The sequence below is a fragment of the Meleagris gallopavo genome, chromosome 6 (genome assembly GCF_905368555.1).
Source record: "Meleagris gallopavo chromosome 6, MGAL_WU_HG_1.1, whole genome shotgun sequence".
Classification (NCBI taxonomy): domain Eukaryota; kingdom Metazoa; phylum Chordata; class Aves; order Galliformes; family Phasianidae; genus Meleagris; species Meleagris gallopavo.
In genome coordinates, this window is record NC_139409.1 from 42655157 (window position 1) to 42671661 (window position 16505).

General features: G+C 45.6%; 1 long non-coding RNA gene across 1 annotated transcript in view; it reads left to right on the forward strand.

Moving 5' to 3' along the window:
* The first annotated feature begins 384 nt into the window (after positions 1 to 384).
* LOC104911554 (uncharacterized) overlaps positions 385 to 16505 on the forward strand; it is a 41383-nt gene continuing 25262 nt past the window's right edge. Inside the window, exons 1-3 of the long non-coding RNA XR_014883995.1 lie at positions 385 to 2135; positions 2535 to 2613; positions 6142 to 6273. This is a non-coding gene — a long non-coding RNA (uncharacterized LOC104911554). The remainder of the gene's footprint in view (positions 2136 to 2534; positions 2614 to 6141; positions 6274 to 16505) is intronic.

Sequence of the window (16505 nt, forward strand, 5' to 3'; positions counted from 1 at the left end):
AGTTTTGTTTGAAAGGAACCTCACTTGCAAACAAATTGTGAGCAAAAATCTCTGACATTATTTGTGACAAATCATTTGGTCAGTGCTATGTGCCTCTGTCTGATTCTTCCACAGACAGGACTTAGTCAGCTCTAGAGCAAACAGCACTGCAGCACACTCTCCAATTGCCAGTCTGGAAGAATGCACTGTTTTTCCATGAGTATTTGTTCTGACTTAAAAATCTGCTTGCTTTGTCTGCGTTCACACCTCTCTATGCTCATGAGCTGTGAATGCTCAAACAGGAGAGATTTACTCCTCCGAATTAACTACCGAAAGCAAAATGAAACCTCGTTGTTTGCAAATGGAGTAATGTGTTTTAATGTGGGATTCTGTTTTTGGAAAGCCTTGCCAGGTCTCTGAACAAAGGCTGCAAAGTGAGCCAGACATGGGTGTGCCAGTCCTTGGTAAATAAAAACATGCATGTGCATAAGTACGTCTAATGAGTGCTCAGACAGAATTAACTGCAAGATCCATATCTTGCCAGCAAATCTGTTGAGCAGCCTGTTTTATTTATTTATTTTTTTTAAAGTAGCAGTGCCTCAGGCAAAGGTCTGTGTGGCCCAGCAAGCAAAAGCTGAAAATGGTCTGTGTAGAACTTGCGGAGTCACGGCCCTCCTCTATGCTGTCTCCGGGCACTGGAAACCATCAAGGGCCTTTGCAGATCCTCCTGATTATGAGATTTGTGCTTATCCAAGCAGGAAAATAACACTGCTATGGGACCTGTGTGGCCCGTTGCCACCGGAAAGGAGTTTTGCAATAAACAGTTGGCAGCCTTTTGCTGAAAGCAGGAAAAGTCAGCACGAATCTGCAACTTCAAACAAACTTAGGGTTGCAAGGAATCGGGGGCTGATGCATGCCTTGAGTCTCATCAGGTAACACGTTTCTGGGCAATGCTAGCTTCTCTTTTAGCGTGAGCAGCAGGAGGGAAAAGGACTTGGGGTACTGGTGGATGGCCAGCTGGACATGAGCCAGCATTGTGCTCTCACAGCCCAGAAAGCCAACCAAATCCTAGGCTGCATTCAAAGAAGAGTGGCCAGCAGGGCAAGGAAGGTGATCCTGCCCCTCTGCTTTGTGCTGGTGAGGCCTCACCTGGAGTACTGCATCCAGATGTGGAGTACAGGAGAGACGTGGATCTACTGGAGCACATCCAGAGGAGGGCCACAAAAATGATTAAAGGAATGGAACACTTCCCCTATGAGGACAGACTGAGGTTCAGCTTGGAGAAGAGAAGGCTCTGGAGAGACTTTAGAGCAACCAACTGTTGCTTTTGTCCTCACGTTCTCTTCATCTTCTGGTCTACAGAACCCCCAGTGCAGTGGTGGCACTGGTGTTCAAGCAGTGCCTGGCCTCAGTGGCTTTCAGCAAGCACTGCTTTGCTGGGGGATATTTTGGATCAGTGCTAAAAGGTTTCTGAGGTGTGCTGGGGTGTGGGGAAAGATATATGGTGGAGGAAATGAGGAACAATGAAATGGCTATTCATTTTTAATGCTTTATGTACTCTAATATAATTGGGAGAGTGGTTCACAAGGCTAGGAAATGGCATGACTTTTGCCTGAGGGCTCTACCTGGTGTATATGAGATCTGCAAACAGTAGCCATCTCAAAGTCTTTCAGGAAACCTGCACAAATTGTTTATAATGCAAAATGTTAGGCAGCCTAAATACAGGAGAAAGGACCCAAATGATCATGTGTTGCACTGCTTTTTATGCTTGCTTTTTAACCAACATTTCTGTGCTCCAAGCAGACGTGGTCTCCCCCCACTGCGTTGCCTGACAATGAGTTTGGTTTATCAGATCCTACAAAATTCATGTTTGTGCACCATAAAAATCAACCAGTTTAGTGGTCCTGATGGAATGGACTTAACGTCTGTGTGTCACCTGGTGAGATAAGATGACTGTTGGGGTTGGAAGCATTCCTAGGAGTCAAGACTGGTTTGGCATTGCTGTGTATTAGGTAGCCATGGAAACCTGCTCTCCAGGTAGATAAGCAACCAAGTGCCACCACCTGGGTCCAAACACAGGAAGAAGAGCCAAAGAAGCCAACACTGGTGGAGATCTCTGAGCTGCTTTGGAGAGCTAGAAGGATGCAGAATACAAGGTAGTGGGGCTGGAGCAGAGGGGAAAAAAGCTTTTTGTATCCTGCAGCAAATGCTGTCAGGGGAAGGTGTTTGTGGAACACACAGGGCTGTCTGCCTATAGATGCAGAGTAAATGAAATATTTGACCACAGTTGTTAGAGGCAGGACCAGCACCTGGGTCTCCCCTCTCCCATCCTCATTCTCTTCTCTCTCATCTTGCAGCTTCCAGTGCTCCTTGTCCATAAATTGGGCACCTTCCACCTGGTAGTCCTCCATTAGCACCACATTATCTCCTCCTAACTGCAGCTGTGCTTTCAAAGGCTGTGGCATGGCAAACTTGTGAAAGAACCTCATCACAAGGATTACTGTCCTATTGTTGTTGTTGTTATTATTGTTTTTATTATTATATCCCCAATCCAGTGTTGCATCTGAAATGAAATGCTCAGGAAGATGAATGAACAGCCCTTGCAATAAGTACATACAGAGACTTCTCCAAGAGGTGAGTTTCGTTCTCATGTGCATTATTGAAATAGGTATAATTATAGCTCATGTGGCTTTTTATTGCTCCTGAAACTCTCTTGGTATCTAGCTGTATAAATGAAGACTTAATGATATGAGTCATCAGAGATCTGTGGTCTTGATGACAGCAAGCTCCACAGTATGTATGTTTTCTTGTCTCTGTTTTGCTCCCTGACAGATTCTTAAAACGATCTCTGCATTTTGGTATGAGGAGAAAATCAGTCTAGATTTTTAATACATTCATTTATATTCTCTACTCTTGTTCTCTCCCTACTTTGTTGTCATCTCTTCTGCTGTAATGTGGGTAAATCTGTTTTTGTGCTCCCTTTAGATTCTCTTTGCCTTAACCTTGATTTACTACTGGCCACCCTGTCTTCGTGAAGTGCTGCTTTGCTTTTTGCATGGTTTGTTCCAACACATCCTTGCTGCCCAGGCATTAGGACTGCTACTGTATTGCTCATCCACCTTCCTGCTGGCCCTCACGGAGTGCCCTTACTGTCTAGTTGCCACCGACACATTTTACATCATCAATAAAGATTCCTATTTTGCTGCTTTTTCAGGCAGAAAAACACATTCACTATTTCCCAGTATTTTGGAGGGCTCTTCTACAGATGGAAATGAGTACATTGCTACTCTGACCTCCTGCCTTGTGGAGCCTCTTCAAGCTCCCTAGGAGAAACTGCTCCTTTAGATGTGAGATGACAAATAATGGACCCTTTGACTTGACTACTTGTAATCCACTCTTCTGGCTCTTACTCAAGCCACAGTTTGTGCTCAAAATCTTCAAGTAGAGATTTGGAAGAGCTGGTTTTGGGGCTGCTGCTGCTGAACTGGTTTGCAGCAGTCACACCAGTCCTTCCAGACTCTGTGAGCGAGAGCCTGGGCTTGGGTGTGAATCATAAAGTTATTAAGGTTGGAAAAGATCACTAAGATCATCTAGTTCAACCAAAAACCCATCACCACCATGCCCACTAACACATGACCCTCGGGGTATTGACTGCTTAAGTGGCCATTCTCTGTGCATAGTTCATACATGGGATGTAGGACAGTGATTCAGTGTGCTGTATTTCTAAATTCATTTTCTGTGCCAAATCCCTTTAGACTGCAAGCCATGTCTTACTGCCCTATAGCATGTGAACCATAATAAACCCTTCCCTGCCCTTCTCAGGACTGTTCATATTCCTTTTGACCCATGCAGGATCCCGGTGTATTTTTGGACCTATGATCTTGTCCCATAATCTCTGGTCTTTTTCCATCCTTTCACTGACAGCCAGTCCCCACTTCACATCTTGAATTCCATCTGCCTGGAAAACAATCAGCAAATAAACATTGGAGGAAATATCGGGGAAAAAAAAATAGCCATGCCTAGCAATTGGCTTGCTGCCTCCAGGCAGGTGCAGGCTGTGTGTGAACAGCAGCATTTCACTCAGCAGTGCTTTTGAAAGCAAGAAGCTGACGGCAGTGGGAAAGCTGAGTGATGTGATGGGTCTGGGGCCAGGGAAGCATCATGTGTGGATGCCAAGCAGACGGCTGAATTTTAGACACCGCTAATTTTAGTTCAGCCTGATTTGCTTCACTGAGCTCTCCTGGAGCTCTGAGTGCTGTCATTCAGGTTAATCAGAATTCTTTGCAAGACTTAGAGCTGTAGGGTACACGAGAATCTGATCTGAGCTTTTTCTTTCTTAAGATGAGGCTTTCCTATGTCTTCTGGCCTTACAATAAATGCATGCCAGACCAATAGAAAAATCATGAATCTGCTCTTCCACGTTGTCTCTCCTCCTCACTATGATCTTTAACCTATTTGCAGGTAAAACATCACACAATATGTAGCCAAGTGAATGTTCAAGCACTCAGCTCCCCTCCTTGCCTCTCACTTCCTGTTCTCATTCAGGGTTATGGATCACTGCCTGGCAGCAGCAGAGTGAGCTGGGAGTGGGGTGTGTGCTGCTCCTGCCACAACAGCTCTTTCCAGGCGATCCTTTATCCCAGGTGACCTGTGCGTAGGTATGTGGACTGACAGCATGGCTGTTTCTGACAGTACAATCATCACCCTTAAACAAAGCCATGTGTTGGCCCCCAGTTGCAACTGCTGCAGAGAGCTAGGGATGGAACAGCTTTTCCCATCTTGTTTAAATCCTGTAACTTGTTTTTCAGTGTTCATCTTCATTGCTCAGCTTTCTATGTGCTTGCAGTATTGGTGGTGGGGAGACTGTCTCTGTGATCAGGTGTGAAAATGAGAGAATGGTTAAAACCTGTTTTGAAAATAGACTCGGACTAACAGAGTTTCATTTAATCTCCAGGTTACCACTTGAAATTCATTTCGTGCAGGTTGTGATGAAAGGTGGTTACCTCCAAACAAGTGCTCAGTGCTTCACCTAATGAAAACTGGCACTTTGCAGCAATTCCTGAGCAGGCACGGCAGCAGCTGCTATGGGATGGCTGAGGCCATCTGTTCCTCCCTCAGCTGCTGGCCACTATGGTGGCCCCTTTCCCCAACGATTGTGATGGAGGGGATGGTGGGCTCAGCACATGACTGCGGTCGGATGCATGACTGGTGCAGCAAGCAAATGTTGTAGTTATGCAGTGCTTCTCCTGGCAGCAAGGGCAAATGAAGTGGTTGTTGTCCTGAGCTGCTTACTTAATATAATCATAAAGTCATCTAGCTTGGGAAAAGCCTTCAAGATCAATGAGCACAACTATCAACCTCATCTACTGAATATCATCACTAAACTATGATAGAATATTCTGAGTTGGAAGTCACCCACAAGGACTATCGAATCCAATCCCCATAGCTACCTGCAAACCCTGTGTTTGTGAGCATTGTCCAAACACTCAGGGCCATGCCCACTGCCCTGGGCAGGCAGTTTCATGCCCACCATCCTCTGGCACAGACCCTGTCCCTCACCCCCAGCTGCCCCTCCCCTAACACAGCTCCATGCCGTTCCCTCAGGCTCTGTCACTGTCACAGAGAGCAGAGTTGCCTGTGAGGAGCTGCAGCCGCCATGAGGCCTCCCCTCAGCGCCTCTGCTCTGCGCTGAAGAGACCTCCTATTTCTGGGATCTCTTAGCCCAGAAGCGTATTTTAACCAGGAGCTGTTGTACAATACTGGTAGATTACAGGAAAGTCATGTCCCTGTCCATCTCCTTTTCTTACCCTAAATCCATTCAAAACTAGATACTTTGCTTTCCCTTTGTGGTCTTGATCTGTCAGGTTTCACAAGCTTTCTTTGATTCAGATTTTAAAAGCTGTACCAATAGAAAGTGATGCCACATTCCTTTATTTCCTTTCTTATAGCAATACCATGCAACCAGCATGTCAGTACTGCGGTAACATCAGCCTTACCACACCAACCAGCCTAGCTCTGCAGTGGCTCTTCTCTCAACACTTCTGTTCTGGAAGGGGAGCATGCATAAAGGCTGCTTTTTTGCTAGGGTGATGGAGCTGTGCTTTCAACAAGCACGTTTATTTTTTCATGATTTCCCTGCAAAAGCAGCTGTTGACCTTGCAGGTGGTTCCCAGGTGGATCCTTGGGATCTGATTGCAGTGTTTGTGTTATGCCTCCCACTGGCGTGCTGACCCTGCCCTGAGAAAAGTCTCTGCTGCAGGATCAAAGCAAGAAGGAATTTGCTTCACCTCAAAGGTACGTTCCCATCTTGCATTAACATCTAAGTTGCTTGCAAAGATCTGTGGAAATTAAGTGCACAAAACTGGTGGAGTTTTTGTGCAAATATGAGGCAAATGGGAGCCCTAGTCACATAAGTTTAATAACTAACTATAAATTTCAAGACTGGGATGTTTATCCAAAACAAACCAAGACACGCGGTAAAGTTCTCATGTTGGTTATGAAGGTCTGCTGGTGATATCAATCTTATTTCTGCTGAGGCAGAATTCTGCCTTGTGCTGTTGGGCCTCCTGTCCTCCTGGGGAAAGGGAGATATGACAGCCAAGGGCCACCACACAGCCCAGCAAGGCATTCCTCCAATGCCTTTGTTAATGCTGTATTTCTGGGAGCTGGTCCAGGCCCATTTAAAAGTGTAAATACTATTTTACTGTTATTTCTTGGGTTGAGTTTTGATCCATGAGGCTTTATCTTTGGACACAGCCATTTCCCAGAGCAGTGTCCCCGTCCTCGTGATGAAGGGCTCTGCAGTACAACCTTTGGTTCTCTAAAACATAGCATGCTTTGAAGACCTGAAGCGTTTCCTGGCTGATTGATGGCAACTCATTTAATGTAACGTGTAGGTCTAAAACTATGAATATATCAAGCTGTGGAACAATATATTTCTTCTTCTCCAGGATGCTTATCGCACACTGCTCTTGCTTAAAATGGAGGGAGCAATTGCATTTTATCACCTGTTTGCAAAAAGTCATTATCAGAGGCTAAAAAATTTACAGGCAGGACCTCTGAAATCTGACATCTTGACACATAGCATTTTTATTGTTTGTTCTATGGCACACACTGAGAGGCAATGAAAGCAGAGTCCTCCCATCTAGGCAAAGGTATCATACTATCAGTGTAGGGACAAAAAGGAAATTGATGTCAAAAATTGAATTTTGTTTACATCTTTAGGGACTGGGCTCAGTTTGGCCACTTTGTGATTTAAATATTAATATTATTTTATCAAATTTGGCTGACTACCTGAGGAACTTTTTTAACATGTCAGGTTTTATAATGAATGTGTCATCAATAGGGATTTATTTATTTTTGTCACATTACCCCATAAAGGCTGAACCCTCCAAATTGCAATACATGTATGACAATAATCACATATGGAATTGTTTGTAAATGACTATGAGTTCCACAGAAACTTTAAAGGATTCTCTGCCATGAAAGATGTGACAATTTTTCTCCTTATCAAGGTTTAGGAAATGAAAATAAGCAAAATAATGTACAGTTTATGGAACTTCTGGGCTTGCCACAGTTGCCTAGGCAGCCATTCCATGAAACAGCTCCCACAGCAGACTGGGCTTCAGCACAGTGCATAGGGTATACTTTTAGACAGGTGACCTAGTCCATGGCTGCGAATGCTAAATACACACCAGCCTTATGCAAAAAGGCTCAGTTCCAGCTCCTGCAGCCACTTCAGTGTTTGCATTTCCTTTGCTCTCTGTAACCATAGAACCACTATAACACTTGGAGAAATATAATCTTTGGCACTTAGTACATTTTCCCCACCCATTTGCACGTGCACTTTTGAAGAAGCAAATAGAAAATCCACGTAATTCTTGGGTCCACAGCCAGGAAAAGCCATGACCTGAGAGAGAGGGGAAAAAAAAAGTAGTAGTTACAGGGAGAAAAAATATTAATGTGAGTAGTTGCAGGACCATATCTAGGAACTGGTGTGGCCAAGTTGCTTTGTGCCATACTGGCACCACAGATGAGCAGCCAGGGCAGCAATGGGGGAGGGGAGCAAGGGTGCTCAAACCAGCACCCAGGTCTGGTTTAAGCCTGCACTTGTACTGGCCATGGCGTGGGAGGTGAGTTTTAATGGAAGGGAACACAAATAGCTACTATTGAATGGCCTGGGGAGAAATGGCTCACCCAGGCTATTTTGGCAAATACTTACGAATGACAAATACATTCACCCATCAACCCATCAGGGATGGCTCAGCAAATTGACTGGATTAATGATAATGACTGCAGTGAATAATTCAACTGGATCTACCGGCAAAATCAGTCTCTCTTATTAGGCAGGGAAAATAAGAAAATTCAAATGGGCTGATGCGGTGCTGGATGCCAGGGAAAGAAAGAAGACATACCCACACAGCCCTGTGTGGAGCTGAGCATAGCGGCATTCAAACCATGGAGCTATTCTGTTTTGTTTCCAGGTAAAATCAGGTAGAGAAGGACTACAAGTGAGGCAAGTCAAGCAAGACCATGTCCTAACATTACTGTCCCTTCTGGCCAAGAGTAGCCCCAGGAGTGCGGGGGTTCAGAGCAACTGCTTCATGTACAGATTTGCGAAAGATCATCTTCCAGCTTTGTCTTTTACTGGTAGATTTTGGTTAATGGGGCCCTTATGTTGCTGTTTCTGGATACTTGAAATACAGAGGACTCACAGAAACAAACAACAACAAACAAACATGCAGATCATCTCAAGAGAGTTCTGCTCTTTCTTCTGGCACCATGTTTTGGTGAGTCCCAGCTAGCGTGGTTGCATAGGGCCTCTTTTAAAATGGTTTCTGCCTGGAGAGATTTGGATCTCTCCTGGGATGGCCTTCCTGGTGAGGTCTGCTATCTAATTGGGATAGATGATGAGGATGGAAGAACGGATTTATGAATAACCAAAAATGTGATGTTCCATTCAGCACAGCCCCTAGCCCTGCATTGCATGTGCAAGCTCTGCACTTAGCAGGGACTATGGTGAGCTTTCAGATGAGGCAAGCAAGCAATTGCCATTCCCACCTGAGAAACAGAGAGAGGCTGCTCCTTCCTTCACTGCCGCAGGGCCTGCTTCACCAGTGTGCTCTGTCAAGATGCCCAGCATGGTCCCTGGTGAGGCTGAGGTGCTTTGAAGTGGGAAGGATGAAGGGATTGATGCAGCTGAGACTGAACTCCTGAGGGTTCCCCCATTTTCCCCACACCAATGGGAGACACCCATTTCCACTGGGCTCTCAGAGCCCAGGGGTGCTGTGAAACCCAGGGGAGCCTGGGATGCTTTGATTTTTTTTCTCCAGCAGCAGGGGAGGCAATTTATGGCTCATGGAGACTCCTTCTCCAACCCTGTGGGCAGGGACACAGTTCTGAGGGGCACTGAGAGGTGGGGAGGCTGCATGTTGCCAGGAGGAGGGCTTCTGGCATGGGAGCCGCCAGCGTACAGAGGAACGTCTGTGTGCAGCGCTGAGGAACTGTGAATGAACCCTAGCAAAAATAATAATAATAATTTAAAAAAAAAGAATTAAAAAAAAAAAAAAGAAAAAAGAAAAAAACAGCTGGGCCTGTATTTCACATTTCTCTCTGCCCTTCCAGCAACCCTTCCCTGAAAAGTTTATGTCTACATTGTGAGAGGCGGCTGTGCTCGCACACACACAGCCAAGCCGTCTCCCCCCGGTTTTCCACAGCTGAGCTGGCCCCAGCAGTACGGGGCCCCTCGCCGACAGAGCCGGGCCTGTCTCCCAGGCTGTTGCACTTGGCCGGCACTGCCCGTCTGCCTCCAATTTCAGCAGCCACCTTTCTGAGGGAAGGCAGCGGCCGGCTTGCTCCAAAAGCAGCCTGCCAGCAACCTGCCTGGGCTCCCTGCAGGGCAGGCTGACTGTGCCTCAGCCTTTCTGTGCTCTCTCAGACACCGACCTGGCTGTATTTCCTCCTGATTCAAAGAAGCTGAAATTGTGTGGCTTGATTGCAATCAGCTTGAATAGGTTGTGTGCTAAACTGGGCAGGAAGATAACCTGAAGAAACACGGCACCCCTCACAAACAACTGTCCCTTGTGCCTGTAGGTTGGCAGTAGAGCCTGCTGTGTTCCTTTGCAGACCAGTAGCTTCCTGCTGGCTCATCCCTTCCCATTAAGTGCAGCAAAGTCAATATTTGACATCTCCCTGCTCCAGTGGGACACGTGGGCTGAGTGCAGTTGGTGGGAAGGACAACATGTAGGGGTTGGGTACCCAACCCCACGTGTTTTCCCTTGCCCTTTCCACCACCTCACTGACCTCACTGTCGATAACACAGCACTTCTTGTGCTGCTGGGACTGACTTACTCTGAGTCACAGCTCTTGAGAACACGGGGACATTCAGGCTGACCTCAGTCCTCTGCTCTGTTGGTGAACCCAGAGTGAGGGGCACCCTCTCTGCTCTCTGTCCATGTGCTGTACTGCAGTCTGTCCAGCTAGCTTGTGACGGGTCAAGGCAAAGCTGCCAAAGACTGGGTTGAAGCAATGGTGAAGGAGCCCAGTTCTCCTTCGCAGCAATGCTCCCCCTTCTAAGTGTCTGCAGCCCCATGGTGCTCATGATGACTTGTGCCGCCAAGTAGGCTGAAGTGGGGAGCTTGGTACCTGGAGGCAGCACCTAAACCAAAGATACACCAAGGAGATCACTGCAGATTTTTTTTTTTTTTTTTTAACTTGCCCTTTTAGGAATAGCAGAGACTCAGGGCAGAACAGGCTACCAGGGAATGAAGTTCAGCTTCCTGCACTTAATGGTCACTTAATGGTCACTTAATGGTCTTAATTCTGAGGTTGATCTTTGCTCAGGCAGAGCAGACACTTATTGCACATAATTTCTTAAGAAAGGGAGTGCACAGCAGGGCCTGTCTGCTGCTGGAAAGTTAACTGTGCCGTACTGCTGCTCCGTGCTGAGGCTGCAGGCTTGAACAGGTACCGGCTGAGCTGGGGTCAGCAGTGAGTCAATGCTGATGTTCTTGTGACTCCCAAGGCGACACTTCAGCTTGCAGAGATCTTCACATTGGCTTTCTCTTTCCTTTTGTTCCTCTTCCCAGAAGAAAGGGTGACTGCAGGAGGGCTGAGAGAGCAGAATGGTGTAAGAATTAAATCATCCTGTATAGCCATCCTTTCCAGCAGATGCCATGGTGCTGAGCTCTTCAGATGAGCAGAGCTGGACTTAGGGAAAGGTGAGGGAGGAAAAAAAGAGATTTTCTGAAATGCTCATCTCCTGGCAATCCAGCTCCACATTCAAATTTTCTAGTTAAAAAAAAAAAATAATAATAATAAGCAGCTTTGGCACTGGCCATCTGCCTATGTTTTTTGTTTGTTTGTTTGTTTTGTAGAAACTATTAAGTTCTGTAATGGGACAGCAACTGTGATGGAGCAATGAACAAAATGCTGAAGTAACTGAGAAAGATGGACGGTTGTGGATTTTTGTTTGTTTGTTTGTACACTGATGGTGCTTTTCAAATTCAGTTAAATTTTCCTGCTAGTGTCATGCTCCTCCCTCACCCTCTCCCTCTCTTTTTTTCAAGTGCCCACTTCCTATTTCCTGTTTATCCTCTTCACAGTCCATTCCTTCCACCACTGCTCTGAATCTTCATCCATCCCAATTTTTCATGAAAGGTCTTTTCAGTTCACCCAGGGCAAATACCTGCCTCCCAAAGCCTCAAAGAGGTTTTCATGCCCTTCTCTGAGGCCATGGTTTGTTCCTTAGTTGGCTCTGCGGACAGAAGACCATCACCGCCCCAAAACATTAGTGTATAGCAGCACTAGGCTGCCTTTGGTGGTGGTACAGTTGCTGTAGGCCAGGGAGGGCTGAAAAACCTGTTGGTGGTGTGAACTGACTCTGACGGACAGGTCAAATCCTGCCAGAGCATCCTGCTCAAAAGTTTACCAGGCCAATCAACAAATAAAAAAACATGCTCCTAGTATAAAGCATGAGCTGTCCTGACTTACTCTAGCATTGATGTATATCATGCAGCTCTGATTCAATGTGCCACAGCTGCCATGCTGCCTGTGTGCAGGCAGGAGGTGCTGAGATGAGCAGGCAGCTCCAGGCATGAGAGCGTAGCTCTGCTGAAGCTATCAGCACACACAGTGGAATCAAACTCAGACTTGGGGAGCAGCAGTAAGGGTTCTGCATACTACAAACTGATGCCATTAATCGTGTTTTCACTTGCCTCCTAGTTCTTGAGCTTTTTGTGCCAGTACTTTTAAAGTTTTCTTGGAAACTGAGAGCAAGAAACATCATTTTCTCAGTAGACAGCTGAGCTTGTTGTGTAATGATTTTGGGAGTCAGGACTTTGAGAGGAACACAAAGTATTGTCATACCTGCAGTGTAATCGTGGCACCTTGCAACATTTGTCTCACTGCTTCCTCAGCAGCCACTTCCCAATTCAGGGAGATGGATGTGTATTAGTTAAGCTTTTGAACAGAAACAATATTTCTTTCAACTAGCTCTAAACCTTATGTCTCCAAATTCCCTTGCGAAGTTTTGCAGCAGAAAATGGATTCAATAGCAACTGAATGGCTCCCTAAAAGTCACAGCTCTACTTTAACACATAGACATGTTTCTGCTTTCAGAGAGTAAATCTTGCTTTATGGTGCTGCAATCTATGCTGCTGGTGAGACTGGCACTAATGTGAACGTGCTGTGAGGCTCTGTGCTTCCTGCTCACTCTGAGCACCAAGTTGTTCCCACCTCAGAAAAGCTGCTTTTGTCTTTATTTGCAAAGCCGCTTTTATCAGCAGTATACTGTGCTGGAAAGAAAGGTTTCTTCTGAGAATTAAAAATACACATAACTCTATAAAGGGTTTAATATATGTGAGTAGCATTCAGTGAAAGCTACCTAACTGGAAGTCCTACACTATACTTAGCAAGTAGCGGAGATGCCGTTTAGGAAAAACAGAAGAGAGAAACTCCAGGAATACAAAATACAATAATGCTCAGTCACTTTCTCTGAGTTGGGTGGGGGAGATAACTGTGTGCATGCTGGAGATCTCTCAGGACCTTCCTCACCTTTAACTGGCTCGTGAATGACATGAAAAACAAAGACTCTGGGCACGTGGAGTTATTAAAAGGGGTGGGAGAGAGGCGTTTGATGCTGGTCGTGTTAACAGAATCCCAGCAACAGTGTATTCATAAGCTCCACTGCTTCCTTTTGTAGAGCATATGGGGTTATGGTAGGAGCAGGCTCACTTGAGCTTTGCTTTGTTTGCCCCAAACCCTCCCCAAGATTAGATAGAGCAGTAAAAAACAAAACAAACAAACAAACAAACAAAGCAGCAGCAACAAAAAATACCACTCCAGCAATTCCTAGAGGCTTTCAGAAGCCTAACCACAGATGTTCAGTGCTTCAGTGGAACCTTGTGCTTGGGGAGCAGTGCAGGCAGGAACTGCACCCTTTGATGTTGGACCTTGAATCCACTTCATTCTCAGTGTAACTGGCCTCATTGCCGTGGTTGTTACAGCCTGCAAAGGTGAAGCGGCAAGTTCACACCAAGGGAGACTGGAAGCAGGTTTTCCCTCCTTCCTCCTGTGGCTGCCCCCAGCTTCCATCTGACCACATCAAAACAGCCACACGGCATCTGGCTGTGCATACCATCCCATCTCTGCAGCGTGGGGAAAGCCTGGCTCCCCACCACCTGCCCCTGCATCCCCCATTGCATATACCGGGGAAAAAACCTCTCAAACAAGCCAGGTACATTGCAAAGCCATTAGAGCTTCTCATCCTACTGGGGACACAACATATGTGAGGCTGGTGATGATCAAAGGCCAGCAGTGAGTCATCTCAAATCCGATGAATGATCATTAGTTGAGGGAAGAGATAATTAGATTGGCTTCACTATCTCGCTGTTATTCTTGGAGGAGTAATGGGGTGGTATTGCTGCTATTGAAGACTTTATTTGTTAGGAGTGACTCATTGGGTATGCGTCATAAATTATACATGGAAAAAGCTCACTGCTCCCTGTTGAGAGCTGAAAGTCCATTCAATGTGCGCAGGAGACCCTGACGGTCTCTTGATGAGGATAGCATCAAATGGTGAGCGTGCCCTTTCCCTTCACCTCACCTAGAGGGACACTGGCAAAGCTGGGTGTGCTCTTGCCACCAGTGTCTGTGGATCTACCCCACTGCAGAAGTTGAAGGGAAAATAGCTTTTGATAAAGTGGGTGAGAATCAGAGGAACCAAACACAGAGCCATGGTCTGCTAAAGTCCTGCAAGGACTTTGTAGCCCTCAAGAAGGAATGTGAACTGCTGCCCTGGGTCAAAGCTTCATGCTGCTCTGGTTTGGTAATAACCTACAGAGAGGTTTGATCACAAAGCCAAGGCATTTGCAGTATCCAAAATCTGTCTCCAGATCTGAATTTTATAGTTGAGTTGGCTCATTTTTTATTTGAAAAAGATTGAGTGAACTTTTGTTCTTAGTTGACTGACTTTTATCCCATGAACTAGCAAATTTTAGCTGAACCAGGTCATCTTAAGAAACTTAGTGTTGTTGATTTTTAAATATTGTTCCTAATGTCTCTGCTTGCAGAACAGCTTAAGGTTTGGAAAGATAGAGACAATCAATTGTAAATGGGGGAAAATAATTGGTTGCATCTTCATGTTCTTTTTGCACATTGAAACCTAATTTTAGATTGCAGCTAATTTACCCGGTCTGTTTTTCTTTCTTCCAATAGAGCAAACTTGGTCAAGCCATGCTTGCCCTTCAAAACTTAGTTCTGAGAAGTGCCCGGTGCAGGGTTAGTCAGAGTAATGAATGTAAACACTGTGAAGATTACTTATTTCCTTTGTTCTTTTAAGTTGGAATTTATTACAGCACTTGAAGAGTATCCTCTTGCTGTATAAAAACACAATTATGGAGACCTGATTCTCACCCTTCCTTCAGTGAAGGAGTGCTGCAGTGACGACAGGTTGGAAAGCAAGTGTGTCCCATCTGCAGGGATATTGTGCCCTGGGTCAGCTGAGGTTTTTGCTCTGTGGTGTCTGCTTTCAGATGGTGCATCGTGGTCTGGCTATTCCTGCTTTCTCATGAAAACAGCCTCTGGATAATCTCTTCGCTACCTGCTCAGGGCTTAATTCAGAAGGCAAAGGGAGCTGTGAGTTGGGAACTCCCCTGCTGCCCTCCCCAGTGCCCCCAGAGCAGATCCATCTTTCCCATGAAGGTGCTCTTTGCCAGTGCTCAGTGCTGGAGACATTAAAAAAACCCTAGTAAGTCAGAGTTTTACATCTCTTGTTATACTGTTATCATTATGCTAAGTGACTGCGAAGTTCTAAAAGAACCTAGAGAAACCAGGCTTTCCTTTTCAGCAAGTTATTTTTTTCTCAGAAGAATAATTTTGTGTTAGCTTGGCACTGCCTGACATACTGCATTATTTTTAGTAAGCCAGAAATCAGCTTGAAGACTGTTGTGGCTGAAGAATTATTAAGACAACAATTTAGTTTTAGGAAATCCCCTTAAATCAAAGCTTAAGAGAGACCAAAGCCCACCGGTGTGATTTTCTGGGATCCTTGTTGCCCAGGGCTTCTGTCAGTCAGTGATACTGGAAGCAGTGCAGCATCTCCCAGTTGTCAGCCCAGCAGTGCGGAGGGGTTGGGCTGGTGCAGTGGAAGCAGAACCAGACTCACAAAATGAGTTTGCCACAGAATTTCCCATTTCTTCCTTGCTCATCTCCGGACCTCTCTCTGGTTGCTTGCATTCATGCCTCCCTGGTGATGGACTTCCCATATGGTACACAAAGAGGTATTTCCTCTTTTTTTTTTTACTTTTTCTTTTTTTTTCTGCCTAACCCTTTTGCTAGCAAAGGCATTTATTTGTTTCTCAAAAGAAGCAACCATAGAGACCCGAACCTTCAGAGAATGGGAGGGGAATTTGTTAAAAACAAAGGAAGACTGCAGGTGTAAAACGTTTGTCATGCTAACACCTGAACAAACATATCACTGCGCCCTTGCTTATCTCCTTCCTACTCACTGCCTTTATTGAGTTCAGCGTCTTGCTAACAGCAGACACATTAATCAGGCATTTAGATTAGAACAAAGTCACTGCCTCTGTGCTGCCTTATCTAGACCATATAAATGTGTCATTATATAGATCTGGGCCAGGCTGGAGGGTTTCTTATACCTTTGTGATGACCGAGCTGCTCACTGCTGCTTGTTTACTTGAATTCCCTTTGCCTTAAAGGGGAATCCAGCCTCCTCGCAGAGGGTAGTGATATTCACTGTTGCAGTTTCTCTCCTGTAGTCCCACCTATAGAAAGAAAAACGTAGCTTTTTTTTTTTTTTTTTCCCTGGTCCACTTTCATTTCTTTATTTTCAGCACTTTCCCACAAATAACCATTTTCTCCTTCAAAAATCCAGGTTGATGTAGGTTGGATATTAGGAAAAACTTTGAAAGAGTGGTGAAGCAGTGGCACAGGCTGTCCATGGAGTGGTGGAGTCACGATCCCTAGAGGTGTTCAGGAAGGAGTAAACGTGGCACTGAGGAACAAGG